The 18007-nt window shown below is 46.2% G+C and overlaps 1 protein-coding gene and 1 pseudogene across 1 annotated transcript in view; one reads left to right on the top strand and one right to left on the bottom strand.

The window, feature by feature from the left end:
• The window catches only part of LOC147693237 (tyrosinase-like), a 300300-nt gene that overhangs the window by 55967 nt on the left and 226326 nt on the right, over nt 1–18007 (top strand). The window lies entirely within an intron of this gene.
• LOC147693238 (uncharacterized) lies at nt 6778–9227 on the bottom strand (annotated as a pseudogene).

The raw sequence follows: 18007 nt of genomic DNA, 5'->3' as shown, positions 1-18007 counted from the left end.
AGCAGTAGCAGCATCCCCCCAGCGCCTTTAGACCCTGCAGTGAGTAGTGTGCTTTAAAAATGTTTTGATTGATTGATTGTGGGTGGGTTAAATGAGCCTCAGTTGGAAAGAGGAGCCTTGGTGGGTTGAATGAACCTCAGTGGGTTAAATGAGCCTCAGGGGGTACAATGAGACATGTTGGTTAAATGAGCCTTGGTAGGTTAGAGGAGCCATGGTGGGTTGAATGAGCCACAGTGGGTTCGACGAGCCTTGGTAGTTTAGAAGACGCTCGTGGGTTGAATGAGCCTTTGTGAGTGGGTTGAATGAGGCTCGTGGGTTGAATGAGCCTAAGTAGGTTATGAGGTACTGGGTTTTTCGGAACCCAGTGGTGTCAGGGTACACCCTAAGACCTCGGGTACTTTCCTGATTCAGACACAGAAACTCAGAGTCTTCTAGGTGAAGTCAAAGATCGAATTTATTGGCTGCAACCAAGTAAAAGGCGTCCTCGAAGTACAACACGTGTATATTCTCAGGAGACTGCTCCATCCTACAAAGCCAGGCTTCTCTCTTTATACGAAATATTGTGCTTTAGGCAAACATTCTTCAGATTTTAGTATACCATTCACATGTTTTCACTACAAAGGAAAAGCCGAGTCATGATGACAAGCCCATGTTTCAGTTTGTCCAGCCCACAATAAATTATCCGGCAAGGCCCAGTATTCTCATCAGATATCGACGGACCCCCAATAAAAACGGGCACCTCCTCATCATAAAGCAAGTTGTAGAGAAAGAAACAGGGACAGGTGTGAGCAAGATTAGGCAGGGTGTGTGTGCGATGAAAAGGTTTATGATAGGCTGTGCCTTGATGCTATCTCGCTCGGCCACTGGGAAGGGAACTGGTCGGGCAGGTTCGGCCTGGGGCAATGGTTCCAGCTTGCCCAGGTCGTGAAGAAGTCAATTAAGGTGTACGTGTCCTTTGGAATCGAATTTGGCTGTAGTTATAAGCCTATGTGAGGGCAACTCACAAAATGGCTGCCGTACACAAAATGGAAGCCAAGGGTTCAGGACGAAAATGACGATTTTGAGGTAAATTCGTCACTCAAAAATGACGAAAATGTTCATACATAGTGTACTTGTCATTCTCGGCCTTCTGATACCAAAATCGTCATGCTATGACAAAGTTAATTACACGAGTCCAGAATTTTCAGAACCACAAACCCTCCTTTTGCCCTTACATAGGCATTTAACCTATCCTCATGCTAATCTGAGTCCAGGTCTATATTCCTAAAGTCATTGAGATGTTGCTGTAACATCATTCTATTACTTAGTTCGTCTTTTGATACAGGTTTCCTTACACATGATGTAGCACAGAGGCCACATATTGCAGGAGCACACTACACGCACAGACAGAACAGGAAAAGAATTGCTAAGACCATCCCAATGACCATCAGAATTTTCCATCCCCAGGCGGATATCAGTTCCCAGAACCATCCCATAAACAACCAATCTCCTTTATCCACATGAATAGATTTGGAAATCTTATGCAGTTTGGAGATGGCCTGGTACACTGTTGGAGCGTTATCTGGAATGAAAACACAGCAACTCGATTGGATCAATTTACATACCCCACCTCGGTCTGCAAGTATGACGTCTAATGCGACCCTGTTCTGAAGGGTCATAAGACGATCCGACTGGAGCTCAGCAGTCAAGTTACTAAGGGCACCAGCAGTTTCAACTACGGTGGATTCGACCACCCTTGTCATTTGTCTTATGTTCCTGCTGTTAACCATGGATCCCCAGAACGGCAGAAAATCTTTTACGAAGTCCCCAAATTCTTGTCCTGCAGTGTCTTCTTTACTCAAGACACCTCTAACTATCCTTGTCTTGTGGTAATCTGCCGCTGCTGTGTAGGTGGGAGGCAACAGGAACAAAACAAAACATGTGCCTGAGAAGTCAGGGGGCAACCATGTATAGGCTCTATCATGGCAGATGAAATAGGTACCCTTAGCTGCTAGAAACGAAGAGGAAGTCTGAGACGCAAAAAACATACGTTTCAGTACAGATACTCTTCCCTAACTGAGCTCTGGGATTCTTGCCAGTACCTTGCAGACACAGGTGACCCTGATGGGGTACAATCCAAATCGCGGAAGATCTCTTATCCTGCTGTTTCTCACTCAGAGTAGCTCCATATCCGGTTACGTTCCATCCTATATATACAAGTGTCTCATCTCTCGGGATAGTCTCGTAGGAAATATCTTCCTTAATCATATCTACTATACCCTTAACTAGAGCACTATTTTTAGGATTGTCTGTTACAGAACGTAGGGGGTAGACTTCATGTGCGTAGATGAACATTGTTCTGTATGCCCACACAGAACCATTGTGGCTGAATGGCAGGACCAGATAAGGGATACCTTTATCCGTTGTGAGAGGCATAAGACCACACACCCAACAGTTAGTCGTGTTCATTACTAGTTGGTGTTGCTGCAAAAGCTGAACGAAGGAGTTATTAATAAACTCTAATCTAGCTGATTCATGTTAAGGAAGGGGCTGAAAAGAATGAGAGGAAACAGTAGAAAGAGGAGGTATAGGCGATGTGGTGGGAGTAAATGTTACTCGAAAAGAGAATAAAACATATCCTATTAAAAATATAATTACACTGAATAACATGAAAATGCACAATATCAAAAAGCTTTTCTTTGTCATCATTTTACATATTCTGCTTTTAAAGTTCATTTCTTTGGAAGGCCTCTCCATCTCGAAAAACTCCATCCTCTATAATATGCTGCTCGCGATGGTTGGGTGTTCTATGCTTAGGAATGCTTCTGTCAGTCCAGGGCAACTCCCTTAGACCAACCAGAACTGTCGACCTAACATCAGCTGCACCCCAAAGACTTTGGGCAACCGCGACCCTACAGCGGAACCCAGATGGTGGTTCGAAAAACAAAAAATAAAAAAGTTTCTCAGATGAGAGAGCTGCACTTTCAAAAATAGTACTTAGAAAGACAATTTTATTAGTTCATAGTTCTCGGCCTCAGATTATATCGTTGTTTTCCCGGTATTGTATTATCTCGGAAAAGGAGTTCAGGTTCTGTAGTGTCCAATTGAATTGACGGTGGCACAGCTGCTTGCAAGAGATTGTCACTTTCTTTCTCAGAAATTGTTCCTTTTATACGTGCATCACTGAAAGGCAGAAAACGAGGCACGGTTTCAGTCTCTGAGTCGGCAACACCCTCCTGGACCCACTGGTCGTACGGCAGAGGCAAAGGTACCCTCTTACAATGTACACCATGGATCCAGTGCTTCTTTCCTTCCACTCGAACAGCTGATCTTGTTGAAAGAAGGACAAGTGTGGGCCTGTCCACCGGGGCTGGTCGTTCTTTGTTCGCTGAAAGTTTTTCACCAGAACCCAGGATCCAGGATCGATGGGGTGTCCTGGAGGTTCAGAGACCTGAGGCAGAGTGTCGTGGACCTGTTGGTGTAAAACACGCAATTTAGCAATCAATTCGTACAAATAGTCAAGCAAGACAGGGTGTTCGATTTCACTGAATTTTGTAGGCCTTGGCACTCCCCATATGTTGGCCGGGCGGCCAAAAACAATCTCATAGGGTCTAAGTCCCACTCGCGAATGCACAGTCATTCTAGTTGATAGGAGTGCTAAGGGTAGAGCGTCAGGCCATTTAAGACCAGTGCTCGCTTGAATCTTGGCCAGTTTTAACTTTAGCGTGCCATTATGGCATTCTACTAGTCCAGCTGATTGGGGGTGATTTGCAGTGTGAAACTTCTGTTGGATGCCTGGCCCTTCACATACTTTCTTCATCACTCGACCCACAAATTCACTCCCATTGTCACTCCAGACCATTCTCGGCATTCCAAATCTAGGGAAGAACTCTTTCACAAGGGCTTTAGCTGTGGATAAGGCAGTATTGTCTTTTAGTGGATAGGCTTCCACCCATCTTGAAAAGGCACAAACAACAACGAGTACGTATTTTAAATTGTTGCACCTTTCCATGTGGATGAAATCTAGCTGCAAAACCTCGAACGGATACGTAGGAGGTGCAAAATGGCCAGCTGGAGTTGGGGTTCCCCTACCAGGATTGTATTTCAGACACACCATGCAATTCTTGACCACATTTTCTGCACACTTGGGAATTCCAGCATTTTGCCATACTGGAGCCAACAACTTGCAAATCCATTTTACACTGATATGTGGCATTCCATGGGCCATTGTAACCACCGCAAGCACGTACGCATCGGGTAGCAACCATCTCTGATGCTCTGACAATTCAACCCAACAAAAATTGGCATCCATTTTACCCGTACTTTCTCTTCACACACTCAACTATTTCTCTGTAGCTTCGGCTTGAATAGACTTCACACTCTCTATCGTGCCTTCACACATTCCAATGTCACAAATCCATCTTGCAGGGCCTGCAACATACATTCGACTCATCACATTCCCTGTTGTTTCTTTTGCGACTTCGTCAGCAAATGCATTACCACGACCAACATCATCAGTCACCTTCTTGTGAGCACTACATTTCACAATCGCAACTTGCAATGGCAAGGTCAGTGATTCAAGAAGCTCATTCACAAACTGACCATGCTGTATTTTAGCTCCATGCGAAGTCAGGAACCCACGTTCTTTCCACAATCGTCCAAAACTGTGAGCCACACCAAATGCGTATTGGCTGTCGGTTTAGATGGTCACTTTCATTCCTTTCGACAACACACACGCTCGTGTAAGTGCAATCAACTCTGCTGCTTGAGCTGAATTGTGTGGAATACGTGCAGTTTCAACAATCGTATGCAAAGTCGTAACAGCATGTGCTGCAGTCGTATCACCATTCGGAAGCTTGAAGCATGAACCATTTACCCATAATGTACCATCACACATTGCAAGAGGAGTATCTTGGAGGTCTATTCTCCCTTTTGTTTCTTCTTCTGTTCTGAGAAAACAATCATGCTGTTCATAAGCATCTAATTCCTCTACAATCGGCAACAACGTAGCTGGGTTAAGCGTGTTGCATCTTTTTATGTGCACATGACTCGCTAACAATGTAAACTCGTAACCTGACAATCGAGCACTAGTTAAGTGCTGTGTCTTGGTTCTGTTTAACAATGTGTCCACTGCATGTGGAACATCACAATCAATGTATTATTCATCACCAAACCAGCAGACTGTCGAATAGAAACAGCTGTGGCCGCTGTTGCTCTTAAACAACTCGGCAATGCTGTAGCTACCGGATCCAAAGTCGACGAAAAATATGCACATGGACGCTGCTTGTCTCCGAACAACTGTGTCAACACTGACAATGCACAACCTTCCTTCTCATGGACATACAATGTAAAGGGTTTACTGTAGTCGGGGGTAGCCAACACAGGAGCCGAACATAATGCATCACGCAATTCGGAAAAACTTTTCTGACACTCTTCAGACCATGGAACGGGATTCGGTGTATCTTTACACGTTAATGCCACCAAAGGTTTGGCTAATAACGAAAAATTCGGTATCCATTGTCTGCAATATGATGTAATGCCCAAAAAAGCACACACTTTTCTCTGTATTCTTGGCACACTCAATTTCGCTATTGTCTGAATTCTTTCTGGGGTCAGTTTCCTTCCCTCCTTCAATAAGAGATGACCTAAGTAGGTCACTTCTTGTCGACAATATTGCAATTTGGAAAGTGACACCTTGTGATGCAAATCACACAGATGACGCAACAATGACAACGTGGCTTCTTTACAGATTTCCTCAGTATCTGCAGCGACGAGTAAATCGTCAACGTACTGGACAAGAGTAGTATCATCAGATAAAACAATCGTATCAAGTTGTGTTTTTAGAGTTTGACTATATATTGATGGACTTTCACAGTAGCCCTGGAGAGTGCGTTTAAAGCGGAAGCTTCGACCTCCTAAACTGAAGCCAAAAATATCCCTACTCTCCTCGGCAATCGGGATACTGAAGAAAGCATTCTTCAAGTCAATCACCGAAAGCCAGGTCGCAGAAGCTGGAATCATAGTGAAGAGGGCAGTGATATCAGGAACAACTGGAAATTGTGGCACAACTATTTTATTCACCTCTCTAAGATCAATCACAAATCTGTAAACAGGTAGCTGAGAAGGATCGGTACGCTTCAAAACAGGCAGAACTGGACTATTGCAAACGTTGCCTCTTGTTTCTTCAATTACATCTTTTTCAATCAAATCGTAAACGATCGCTAGTAACGCTTTCTCACCTTCACTAGAAATCTTGTATTGTGGAATGCATGGCATTTTAACATTGGCTTTCAATGTCACGACATATGGCGGTATTTACAAAAGACCCACATCATTAGGACCAGTAGCCCAAAGAATATCAGGAAGAAACGACAATTCTGTCAGAAGTTTGTCCTTCGACAAATACCTTGAGGAAACCACTTTCTTACCTAGAGTAAGTTGTACTCCTGAAGGAGAACAGTACAAAGTCGCGTACAATCTTTTCAACAGATCCAATCCCAACAAGTTTTCACCACAACCTGTCGTCAGAATAAGGGGTGCTTCGAATTCGCAAGGACCAACAGAAAGAGACATAGGACTAGAAATCGGGATCCTAACCGGGGCGCCAGAAAAACCTACAGAAACATTCATTTCGCCAGACAAAGGTGCGCCAGGGAGTTTTGAGTGCATAATAGAACTCTTTGTAGCACCAGTATCCAACAGAAAAGGCTCCGACACACCTGATGTAATCACCTCAACGTAAGGTCCACTCTGATCTACTGGAACTGAAACAACTCCCTCTCTTTGTCTATGGCTGTCCTAGCAACCATTACCTTCCATATTCTCATCTTCTGCATAGTAATCATCAGCATAGTACTGAGCCGTCCTACCAGACGCGTTATTCTGCTGATCAAAACTATTCATTGAATTTTGAGGTGGAAGGGAACGTGCATTTTGGGGGAAATTTCCACGTCTTCTACCTCTTGGAGCTTGCTGAACACCTCGACCTCGTGCACCAGGAACACTATTCGCGCGCTGTGACAAAACAGGGCAACTATACTTGAAATGACCCTCTTCCTTACAGTACGAACACTGATTGGGACCTACAGGAACACGTGGTTGAGTATACTCGACTCTTTGTCTTTGAAACTGTTGAGGTTGCTGATAATTATTCTGATAGTTACTCTGACTACCATTATTCTGACCACTACCACTTTGACCATTACGTGGTGGATATGATTGCTGTAACAAAACCTTCGTCTTTAACTCTTTAGTTTTCTTCTCTGCTCTATCTTTCTCATCTTTGTCCCTATTTTCATAATACTGTGCAGTAGCCAAATATCTGTGCTGAAGAGGAAACTGCCCAAGAACTCTCTGAATCCTTCAACTTCTTACACAACTCTGGAAGCAGATTGTGCACAAATTTATCGACGAACAATCGCTGACCACCTTCTGTACTCATATCTTGACCACTGTGGTCGACAAACGTCTCTTCAAACCTGGTGAAGAAATCAGACACCGTTTCATCTTTCTTCTGCTTACACGCAGACAATTTATCCCAATTCACACGCATCGCAGGCATTAAAGTTTTCATGTAATCAAAGATCCTACCAGGGAGGTCTGCTACTAAAGGCTCAGGTTTAGCACCACCAACTTGTCGGCCATCTGCAGCAGTAATATTAGCCCATGAGTCACCTAACTCCTGATCATGATCTGCATGACGAATCTTACCCCATAAAGGCTGTGGAACAACATTCCCATACAACATTTCTATATCCGCTAGATTCATGATGCATGAACCTGCAGTCTGTGACAATTCCTTGTAATACCCTGCAGGATTTTTACGGGATCAGGCAATGTCTGTTTAAGGGCCAAAACTTCAGCTCGCTTCCATGGAACATGTACCCACACACGCTGAAAGTGTGCTGGTATAGCTGGGGGAACATTATTCGGACCAGCCGCTATTTCTTCCTTCCATACTGGAGGAAATTCTCTCATGGGATATTGTCTTCCCTTCTTCTTAACAGAGGAATCAGACTCAAACAACAACTTGGAAACACCTTCAGTCCTAAGCGACAACAACGTCGCAACTGCTTTCTCAACATCTGAACCCACAATTGCGCCTTTCCCAAATTCAAACCGTATATGGCACAACTCAGGCGGATTGGGCTCCAAATCATTTTCTTCTAAATCTTCAGAAAGGAAAGTACACATTTTCTCAAAAACGTATCTCTGCTTTGGTGCTTCCCACTAATGGAAGACATCCATAACAGATTCTACATCATATTTTGTCGGGTCCGTCACCCATCTATGTGCTAAATAATTCAACGTTTCCTTCTCCCTAGAATCAGGCAGTTGACTAAGCAACTGTTTACGCTCAGAGGCAGGAGTTGCACTTGTTGCAGAAAACTAGTGACAGTACTAGCCACTCTCTGACGAACAGAAGGTGAAGTCGATGAAAAGACAAGCGGAAAAGCAGGGTGAGGCAAGGCAGATGCAGAGGCAGTGTCAGGAGGAATACAAGGAGTGGTAGTCGATATAGTAGTCAAAGTTGTAGGAAGTATAGGAAGAGCAGAGGTAAAAGCCGGTGGCCCTTGAGGAGGCTGCACCGGAGGAATAGGAACCAACTGAAGAGTAGCTGGTTGCTCTGCAGGAGCAGGAGGCAATGCAACCACGGGTTGCGCAGCTAAAGGTTGCGGAGGTGCCGTAGCATTCTGCGCATAAGGGGGAGGCGAACTCAACAAATGCGACATTAGGGGGTCCTTTTCAAGCTCTTTTGCTGCATCTTGCTGAAGAGGCGGCAAAACTGGATAGCATTTATCGATCACCATTTTACGTTGCCTGTGCAACTGCTCAATCATCTGTTCTTCTTCGTTATCTTTGTACTGCATAGCAGCTTGCATTATCAAGATACCCCTTTCTCTCTTATTTTTCTTCGCTAATTTAATTTCCTTCTGTTTGGCTTCCTTACGCCATAGGCGGAAAGAGTCAAACATTGCCGGCCGGGCTTTCTTCTTGAAAAGTTTGACTTCGAGGTTATCTAAGATTTCCGTGTCAAAGCTACCATATTGGGGCCATTTTAAAACACCATTGTTTCTAGTGTATTTGATCCACACTTCATTGTATGTGATGGGGCCAACTCCATGTTTCACATACAGCTCATACGTCGGAGTTCCAATCGGAGGAACCGGACACGAGTCCTCCAATCGGGAATCCCTATTATTACAACCAAGACAAAACAAATTTCCAAGTCTGCTAAGACCAGGCATTTTCGCTCTCTAGTCTAGCTTCAAACTTCAAAGGATTATCGATTACGATATTCTCGTGAATACACGAGTCCTTCGGCTTTGGTACTTGCAAGTTCCAAATCTAAGATCCCAAAGGATACCCAAACTAAGAACCGAACTAAGGACTGGGAGACGCTCCACTTATACTTAACTGAGGTATCGAGGACGTCACCAGAAGACTTGTCTATCGTTTCGCTCTACCAATCGTCAAGGGTCCAAATCAGGGCGATAGCCAGGGCAGCAGTCCTTCGTAGCCATCGGGAAGCTGGGAACCGCGCAGCAAAGACTTTCGGACCACGTCGACATGCAGGGGTCGATGAAGTGGCGGCCTTCCTCCAGAATTTTCACACAAAGCTCCTCACGAACCTCTGGCTTGCACCGGTACCGTTGGTATCGCCCCACGTAGGGCGCCAACTGAGGTACTGGGTTTTTCGGAACCGAGTGGTGTCAGGGTCACCCTAAGACCTCGGGCACTTTCCTGATTCAGACACAGAAACTCAGAGTCTTCTAGGTGAAGTCAAAGATCGAATTTATTGGCTGCAACCAAGTAACGGGCGTCCTAGAAGTACAACACGTGTATATTCTCAGGAGATTGCTCCATCTTACAAAGCCAGGCTTCTCTCTTTATACGAAATATTGTGCTTTAGGCAAACATTCTTCACATTTTAGTATACCATTCACATGTTTTCACTACAAAGGAAAAGCAGAGTCATGATGACAAGCCCATGTTTCAGTTTGTCCAGCCCACAATAAATTATCCGGCAAGGCCCAGTATTCTCATCAGATATCGACGGACCCCCAATAAAAACGGGCACCTCCTCATCATAAAGCAAGTTGTAGAGAAAGAAACAGGGACAGGTGTGAGCAAGATTAGGCAGGGTGTGTGTGCGATGAAAATGTTTATGATAGGCTGTGCCTTGATGCTATCTCGCTCGGCCACTGGGAAGGGAACTGGCCGGGCAGGTTCGGCCTGGGGCAATGGTTCCAGCTTGCCCAGGTCGTGAAGAAGTCAATTAAGGTGTACGTGTCCTTTGGAATCGAATTTGGCTGTATTTATAAGCCTATGTGAGGGCAACTCACAAAATGGCTGCCGTACACAAAATGGAAGCCAAGGGTTCAGGACGAAAATGACGATTTCGAGGTAAATTTGTCACTCAAAAATGACGAAAATGCTCATACATAGTGTACTTGTCATTCTCGGTCTTCTGATACCAAAATCGTCATGCTACGACAAAGTTTATTACACAAATCCAGAATTTTCAGAACCACAGCTAGACGAGCCTTGGTGGGTTGAATGAGCCTCTATCGGTGGGCTGAATGAGCCTCAGTGGGTTAAATGAGCCACATTGGGTTAAATGAGCCTCAGTAGGTTAGATGAGCCTCGGTGGGTTGAATGAGCCTCTGTGTGTGGGTTAAATGAGCATCAGTGGGTTAGAGTAGCCTTGGAGGGTTGAATGAGCCTCAGTGGGTTAAATGAACCTCAGTGGGTAGAATGAGCCTTGGTGGGTCAGACGAGCCTCGTTAGGTTGAATGAGCCTCTGTGGGTTGAACAATCCTCAGTGGGTTGAATGAGCCTCGAAGGGTTAAAAGAGCCTCTTTGGGCTGAATGAGTCTCAGTAGGTTGAATGAGCCTCAGTGGGTTGAATGAGCTCAGTGGGTTGAATGAGCCTCTTCGGGCTGAATGAGCCTCAGTGGGCTGAATGAGCCTCTGTGGTTGAATGAGCCTCAGTGGGTTCGACGAGCCTTGGTAGTTTAGAAGAGGCTTGTGGTTTGAATGAGCCTTTGTGAGTGGGTTGAATGAGGCTCGGTAGGTTAGACGAGCCTCAGTGGGTTGAATGAGCCTCTGTGGGTGGGTTAAATAAGCGTCAGTGGGTTAGAGGAGCCTTGGTGGGTTGAATGAGCCTCAGTGGGTTAAATGAACCTCAGTGGGTAGAATGAGCCTCAGTAGGTTAGACGAGCCTCGGTGGTTGAATGAGCTTCTGTGGGTGGGTTAAATGAGCGTCAGTGGGTCAGACGAGCTTCGTTAGGTTGAATGAGACCCGTAGGCAGAATGAACCTTATGGGATCAATGAGCCTCTGTAGATTAGACGAGCCTCGTGGGTTGAATGAGCCTCAAAGGGTTGATTGGGCCTCAAAGGGTTCAATGAGACTATGTGGGTTGAATGAGCCTCAGTGTGTTGAATGATCCTACGTGGGTTGAATGATCCTGAGTGGGTTGAATGATCCTGAGTGGGTTGAATGAGCCTCAGTGGATTTAATGAGCAACAGCAGGCTGAATGAGTCTCAGTGGGTTGAATGAGTCTCAGTGGGTTAAATGAGTCTCAGTGGGTTGAATGAGCCTCAGTGGGTTGAATGAGCCTCAGTGGATTTAATGAGCAACAGCAGGCTGAATGAGTCTCAGTGGGTTGAATGAGTCTCAGTGGGTTGAATGAGTCTCAGTGAATTGAATGAGCCTCAGTGGGTTGAATGAGCCTCAGTGGATTGAATGAGCCTCTTTGGGCTGAATGAGCCTCGGTGGGTTGAATAAGCCTCAGTGGGTTGAATGAGTCTCTTTGGGCTGAATGAAACTCAGAGGGTTGAATGAACCTCAGTGAGTTGAATGAGCCTCAGTGGGTTGAATGAGCCTCAGTGGGTTGAATGATCCTGAGTGGGTTGAATGAGCCTCGAAGGGTTGAATGAGCCTCAGTGGGTTGAATGAGCTCAGTGGGTTGAATGAGCCTCTTTGGGTTGAATGATCCTGAGTGGGTTAAATGATCCTGAGTGGGTTGAATGAGCCTCAGAGGGTTGAATGATCCTGAGTGGGTTGAATGAGCTCAGTGGGTTAAATGAACCTCTTTGGGTTGAATGAGATTCGTGGGTTGAATGATCCTGTAAGGGTCACATGAGCCTCAGTGGGTTGAATGATCCTGAGTGGGTTGATTTATCCTGAGTGGGTTAAATGAGCCTCAGTGGGTTGAATGAGCCTCAGTGGGTTAGAGGAGCCTCAGTGGGTTGAATGAGCCTCAATGGGTTGAATGAGCTCAGTGGGTTGAATGAGCCTCTTTGGGCTGAATGAGCCTTAGTGGGTTGAATGAACCTCTTTGGGTTGAATGAGACCCAGTGGGTTGAATGAGCTTCGAAGGGTTGAATGATCCTCAGTGGGTCGAATGAGCCTCAGTGGGTTGAATGATCCTCATGGGTGGAATGAGCTCAGTGGGTTGAATGAGCCTCTTTGGGTTGAATGAGATTCGTGGGCTGAATGATCCTGAGTGGGTTGAATGATCCTGAGTGGGTTACATGAGCCTCAGTGGGTTGAATGATCCTGAGTGGGTTGAATGAGCCTCAGTGGGTTAGAGGAACTTCAGTGGGTTGAATGAGTCTCAGTGGATTGACTGAGACTCAGTGGGTTGAATGAGTATCTGTGGGTTGAATGAGTCTCAGTGGGTTGAATGAGCCTCAGTGGGTTGAATGAGCCTCAGTGGATTTAATGAGCAACAGCAGGCTGAATGAGTCTCAGTGGGCTGAATGAGTCTCAGTGGGTTGAATGAGTCTCAGTGGGTTGAATGAGTCTCAGTGGGTTGAATGAGCCTCAGTGGGTTGAATGAGCCTCAGTGGGTTGAATGAGCCTCAGTGGGTTGAATGAGCCTCAGTGGGTTGAATGAGTCTCAGTGGGTTGAATGAGTCTCTTTGGGCTGAATGAAACTCAGAGGGTTGAATGAGCCTCAGTGGGTTGAATGAGCCTCAGTGGGTTGAATGAGCCTCAGTGGGTTGAATGAGCCTCAGTGGGTTGAATGAGCCTCAGTGGGTTGAATGAGCCTCAGTAGGTTTAATGAGCCTCGAAGGGTTGAATGAGCCTCAGTGGGTTGAAGGAGCCTCTGTGGATTGAATGAGCCTCAGTGGGTTGAATGAGTCTCAGTGGATTGAATGAGACTCAGTGGGTTGAATGAGCCTCTGTGGGCTGAATTATCCTTATGGGTTAAATAAGCCTACATAGGTTAAAGGAGTCTTTTGGATTGAATAAGCCTTGAAGTGTTGAACAAGCCTCTGTTGTTTGAATGAGCCTCAGTGGGTTGATTGAGCCTCAGTGGGTTGAATGAGTATCTGTGGGTTGAATGAGTATCTGTGGGTTGAATGAGCCTCAGTGGGTTGATTGAGCCTCAGTGGGTTGAATGAGCCTCTGCGGGTTGAATGAGCCTCATTAGGTTGAATGAGACTTGTGGGCTGAATGAGCCTCGTAGGGTTGAATGAGCCTCAGTGGGTTGAATGAGCCTCGGTGAGTTACATGAGCCTCGAAGGGTTAATTGAGTCTCAGTGGGTTGAATGAGCCTCAGTGGGTTGAATGATCCTCGGTGGGTTGAATGAGCCTTAGTGGGAGGAATGAGCCTCAGTGAGTTGAATGATCCTCAGTGGGTTGAATGAGCCTCAGTGGGTTGAATGAGCCTCAGTGGATTTAATGAGCAACAGCAGGCTGAATGAGTCTCAGTGGGTTGAATGATCCTGAGTGGGTTGAATGATCCTGAGTGGGTTAAATGAGCCTCAGTGGGTTGAATGATCCTGAGTGGGTTGAATGATCCTGAGTGGGTTAAATGAGCCTCAGTGGGTTGAATGAGCCTCAGTGGGTTAGAGGAACTTCAGTGGGTTGAATGAGTCTCAGTGGATTGAATGAGACTCAGTGGGTTGAATGAGCCTCTGTGGGCTGAATTATCCTTATGGGTTAAATAAGCCTACATAGGTTAAAGGAGTCTTTTGGATTGAATAAGCCTTGAAGTGTTGAACAACCCTCTGTTGTTTGAATGAGCCTCAGTGGGTTGATTGAGCCTCAGTGGGTTGAATGAGCCTCAGTGGGTTGATTGAGCCTCAGTGGGTTGAATGAGCCTCAGTGGGTTGAATGAGTATCTGTGGGTTGAATGAGCCTCAGTGGGTTGAATGAGCCTCAGTGGGTTGAATGAGCCTCAGTGGGTTGAATGAGTATCTGTGGGTTGAATGAGCCTCAGTGGGTTGAATGAGCCTCGAAGAGTTGAATGAGCCTCAGTGGGTTGAATGAGCCTCAGTGGGTTGAATGAGCCTCGAAGAGTTGAATGAGCCTCTTTGGGTTGAATGAGCCTCAGTGGGTTGATTGAGCCTCAGTGGGTTGAATGAGCCTCAGTGGGTTGAATGAGTATCTGTGGGTTGAATGACCCTCAGTGGGTTGAATGAGCCTCAGTGGGTTGAATGAGCCTCAGTGGGTTGAATGAGTATCTGTGGGTTGAATGAGCCTCAGTGGGTTGAATGAGCCTCAGTGGGTTGAATGAGCCTCAGTGGGTTGAATGAGTATCTGTGGGGTGAATGAGCCTCAGTGGGTTGAATGAGCCTCAGTGGGTTGAATGAGCCTCTGTGGGTTGAATGATCCTCATGGGTGGAATGAGCTTCAGTGGGTTGAATGAGCCTCAGTGGGTTGAATGAGTATCTGTGGGTTGAATGAGCCTCAGTGGGTTGAATGAGCCTCAGTGGGTTGAATGAGCCTCAGTGGGTTGAATGAGTATCTGTGGGTTGAATGAGCCTCAGTGGGTTGAATGAGCCTCAGTGGGTTGAATGAGCCTCAGTGGGTTGAATGAGTATCTGTGGGGTGAATGAGCCTCAGTGGGTTGAATGAGCCTCAGTGGGTTGAACAAGCCTCTGTTGTTTGAATGAGCCTCGGTGGGTTGAATGAGCCTCAGTGGGTTGAATGAGCCTCTGTTGTTTGAATGAGCCTCAGTGGGTGTTATGGCTGGATTTTCTGATTAGATGGGATCAGCCCCGAGGGGCCCCTCCAACCCAGCCAGAACGTAATCACATCCCTCCTCAGTACCAACTATCCAGGCACCTGGGTACCTACCTGAAGATGGGGAACTCGCAATATACAAGCTCATATTATTAAAAACACCACTAAATCTATAGGGATACTAAGAATACTCACTGATTACTAGGGATATCCATACCCTACACCACACTTATATTCACATCAGTTGGTCTCGCGGCCACCCCGACCCAGACCGGTCTACCCTAGGGCAGATATGACACACAATCCGGTGCGTCTACACATGGGCCTGCAGAACCCAATGCTCTCTTTTCCAAACGGTTCGCAATCCGGCAAACCTACACGCCAGTCTCCCACCTGACGCTCTCACTTACTCAAGCCACAATCTTGTGGGTATACACGCTGGTCATCCACCCCAGCGCTCTCACTAACGCCGCATATCAACGACGACCACATTCCTATGAACACCTATATATATATATATATATTGGGAAGTCTCTTCACTAAGGGTCTGCTACTACAATAATATTATGGGATAGCCGAATTACTTAGTGTCAACAATTCCCTAGCTCAAGGGCTCCCTGTTCTCCCTATTCATTCAGACTTACCGGATCAGGGGCAGCATCTGTTCTGGCTATAACATCTGACTAGGAGGAAAAAGGTTACCTATGCTTTGGAACAGAAGACGCTGTTTACAGGATTATGGGAGGGTGTGGTCCCTTAGTTGCAGGTCTCCTCTCTCCCTCACTATTACTTACCTGATCAGGGGTAGCATCTGTTCAAACAGTAATACTACTAGGAAAGGGAATTACCCTCACTGTATGGGATACACACTATGTGATTGAGTTATTTCTTGATTTAAGCGCTCCTACTCCCTTCTGATCCATCAGTGGCTCAACAGCAACTGGCTAGAAGCCAGGATAGCTTTATCATAAAAAAACTCATGCACACTAATTCACTAATTAATGGGGTCATTTATTGTAACAATAATAAAGTATACATATACAAAACTATGGGGTCTCTATAACTAGCAGTAACTTTAACACACCGCTGAAAGAGAAGGATTAAACATAACAGGAACACTCCGCTGAAAGGGAAAGGATTAGTTAGACATACAATAGCCTAGTAATGTAATGTAATGTAATGTAATGTAATGTAATGTAATGTAATGTAAAAAATACTTATATAGCGCAACTTACACCGGACGGTTTCTTGGCGCTGTTCACTAATTCAACGGGAGGCATGTAGGGGAGAAAAAAGAAGATTATGTGTAGACGCTGCGGAAAAGGTGGGTTTTAAGGAGAGACCTAAAGTGAGGGTAAGAAGAGGAGAGTCTAAGTTCCAGCGGGAGAGAGTTCCAGAGTGAGGGGGCCAGAAAGGAGAATCTGAGACCTCCGTGTTTTTGCGCTTAAACCTAGGTGTCTGGAGGAGCGCATGGTGAGAAGATCGGAGGTGTCTGGGGGGGACATAGGGGTGCAGAAGAGAGGAAATGAAGGAGGGACCGATGCCGGCCAAGGATTTGTGGGTCAAACAGCCTAGTTTGAACTTACAACGCTCCGATACAGGAAGCCAATGAAGGGCTTTGAGCAGAGGACGGACGTGATGATGTTTTGGTTGATGGTAAATCAGGCGGGCTGCCTGATTCTGTATTAGCTGAAGTCTTTTAATTTGATATTGTGGGATACCTGCATACAGGGCGTTGGCATAGTCGATCCGAGAGATGACTAATGCCAGCAACACCAGGGTGAGAGCTTCGGTAGTCAAAAAATGGGCTATTTTACGAATTTTCCTAAGCTGGAAAAAGCAAGAGGACACTGTGGCACTGACCTGATGTTTCATGGAGAGATCGTGTGAGATGTAGACCCCCAGGCTTTTTACCTTGTCAGCAGGACAAGGAGAGGGGCCAAGGGAAAGGGGCCAGAAGGTGGAATTCCAGGGGTTGGATGGGCCTCCGACAAGAACAAGCTCCGTCTTGTCGGGATTAAGTTTGAGATGGTGAGCGCCCATCCAATTGCTGATGTGGCAGAGGGTAGACTGGAAGTCCTGAGCTGCTTCATCCGAGGAGTCGAGATTGAAAATGAGCTGAATGTCATCTGCATAATTAAATGCAGTGACATTCCTTCCCCGGAGGGAGCGGATCAGGGGGGTGAGGTACAGATTAAAAAGGAGTGGGGACAAGGACGACCCCTGCGGGACACCGCAGGTGAGCTTCTTCCTGTCCGCCGAGAATTGGGAGAGTCGGACAGATTGGTGGTGGTTCGTCAGGAAGGAGCGGACCCAATTAAGGGCCGTCCCTCTGATGCCCGCCTCTTTGACACGGTCGACCAGGATGGTGTGGTCGACCGTGTCAAAGGCCGCCGACAAATCCAAGAGAATCAAGGCTTGGCTAATGTTGGAATCAGCGCCTCTACGAAGTTCCTCCATTACAGAGAGGATGACCGCCTCTGTCGAGTGGGCGGGTCTAAACCCTGCTTGCTGAGAGTCTAGGAAGTTGGAGTCCTCAATAAAGGAGCTGAGGACGCTGGTTACATATGCCTCAAGTACTTTGCTTAGGTAAGGAAGGAGGGAAATGGGACGGAAGTTGCCCATAACCGTGGGGTCGGCGTTGGGTTTCTTTAATATGTAGGTGTAAGTGTAAGTGTAACTAATTCAGACTACCTCACCTATTAGAAGGAAGATTTCTCTCTCTGCCTCTGGTGGTATTAGGGCTCTCTCTGCCTCTGGTGGGATTAGGGCTCTCTCTGTCTCTCCCTCCTTCACCACATCACCACGCCTCTGGTTCAGTTGCTCCAGCTGACAGCCTTCTTTGATGCTCTCTGCACTGCTTTCTCTCTCCTCATCTTCAGCAATCGTCTGCCTTCTTTCTCCATTTAAGAACTGCACTCTATTCTGCAGCTCCAGCAGACATTCTCTCTCTCTCTCCAAGCTGAATTGAGCTCCAAGCTGAACTGAGCTCCCAGCTGTTCTGAGCTCTAAGCTGTTCTGAGCTCCAGGCTGAACTGCACAC

This window comes from Lissotriton vulgaris, chromosome 8 (assembly GCF_964263255.1).
Source record: "Lissotriton vulgaris chromosome 8, aLisVul1.2, whole genome shotgun sequence".
Classification (NCBI taxonomy): domain Eukaryota; kingdom Metazoa; phylum Chordata; class Amphibia; order Caudata; family Salamandridae; genus Lissotriton; species Lissotriton vulgaris.
This window is presented reverse-complemented; position numbering and strand designations above follow the sequence as displayed.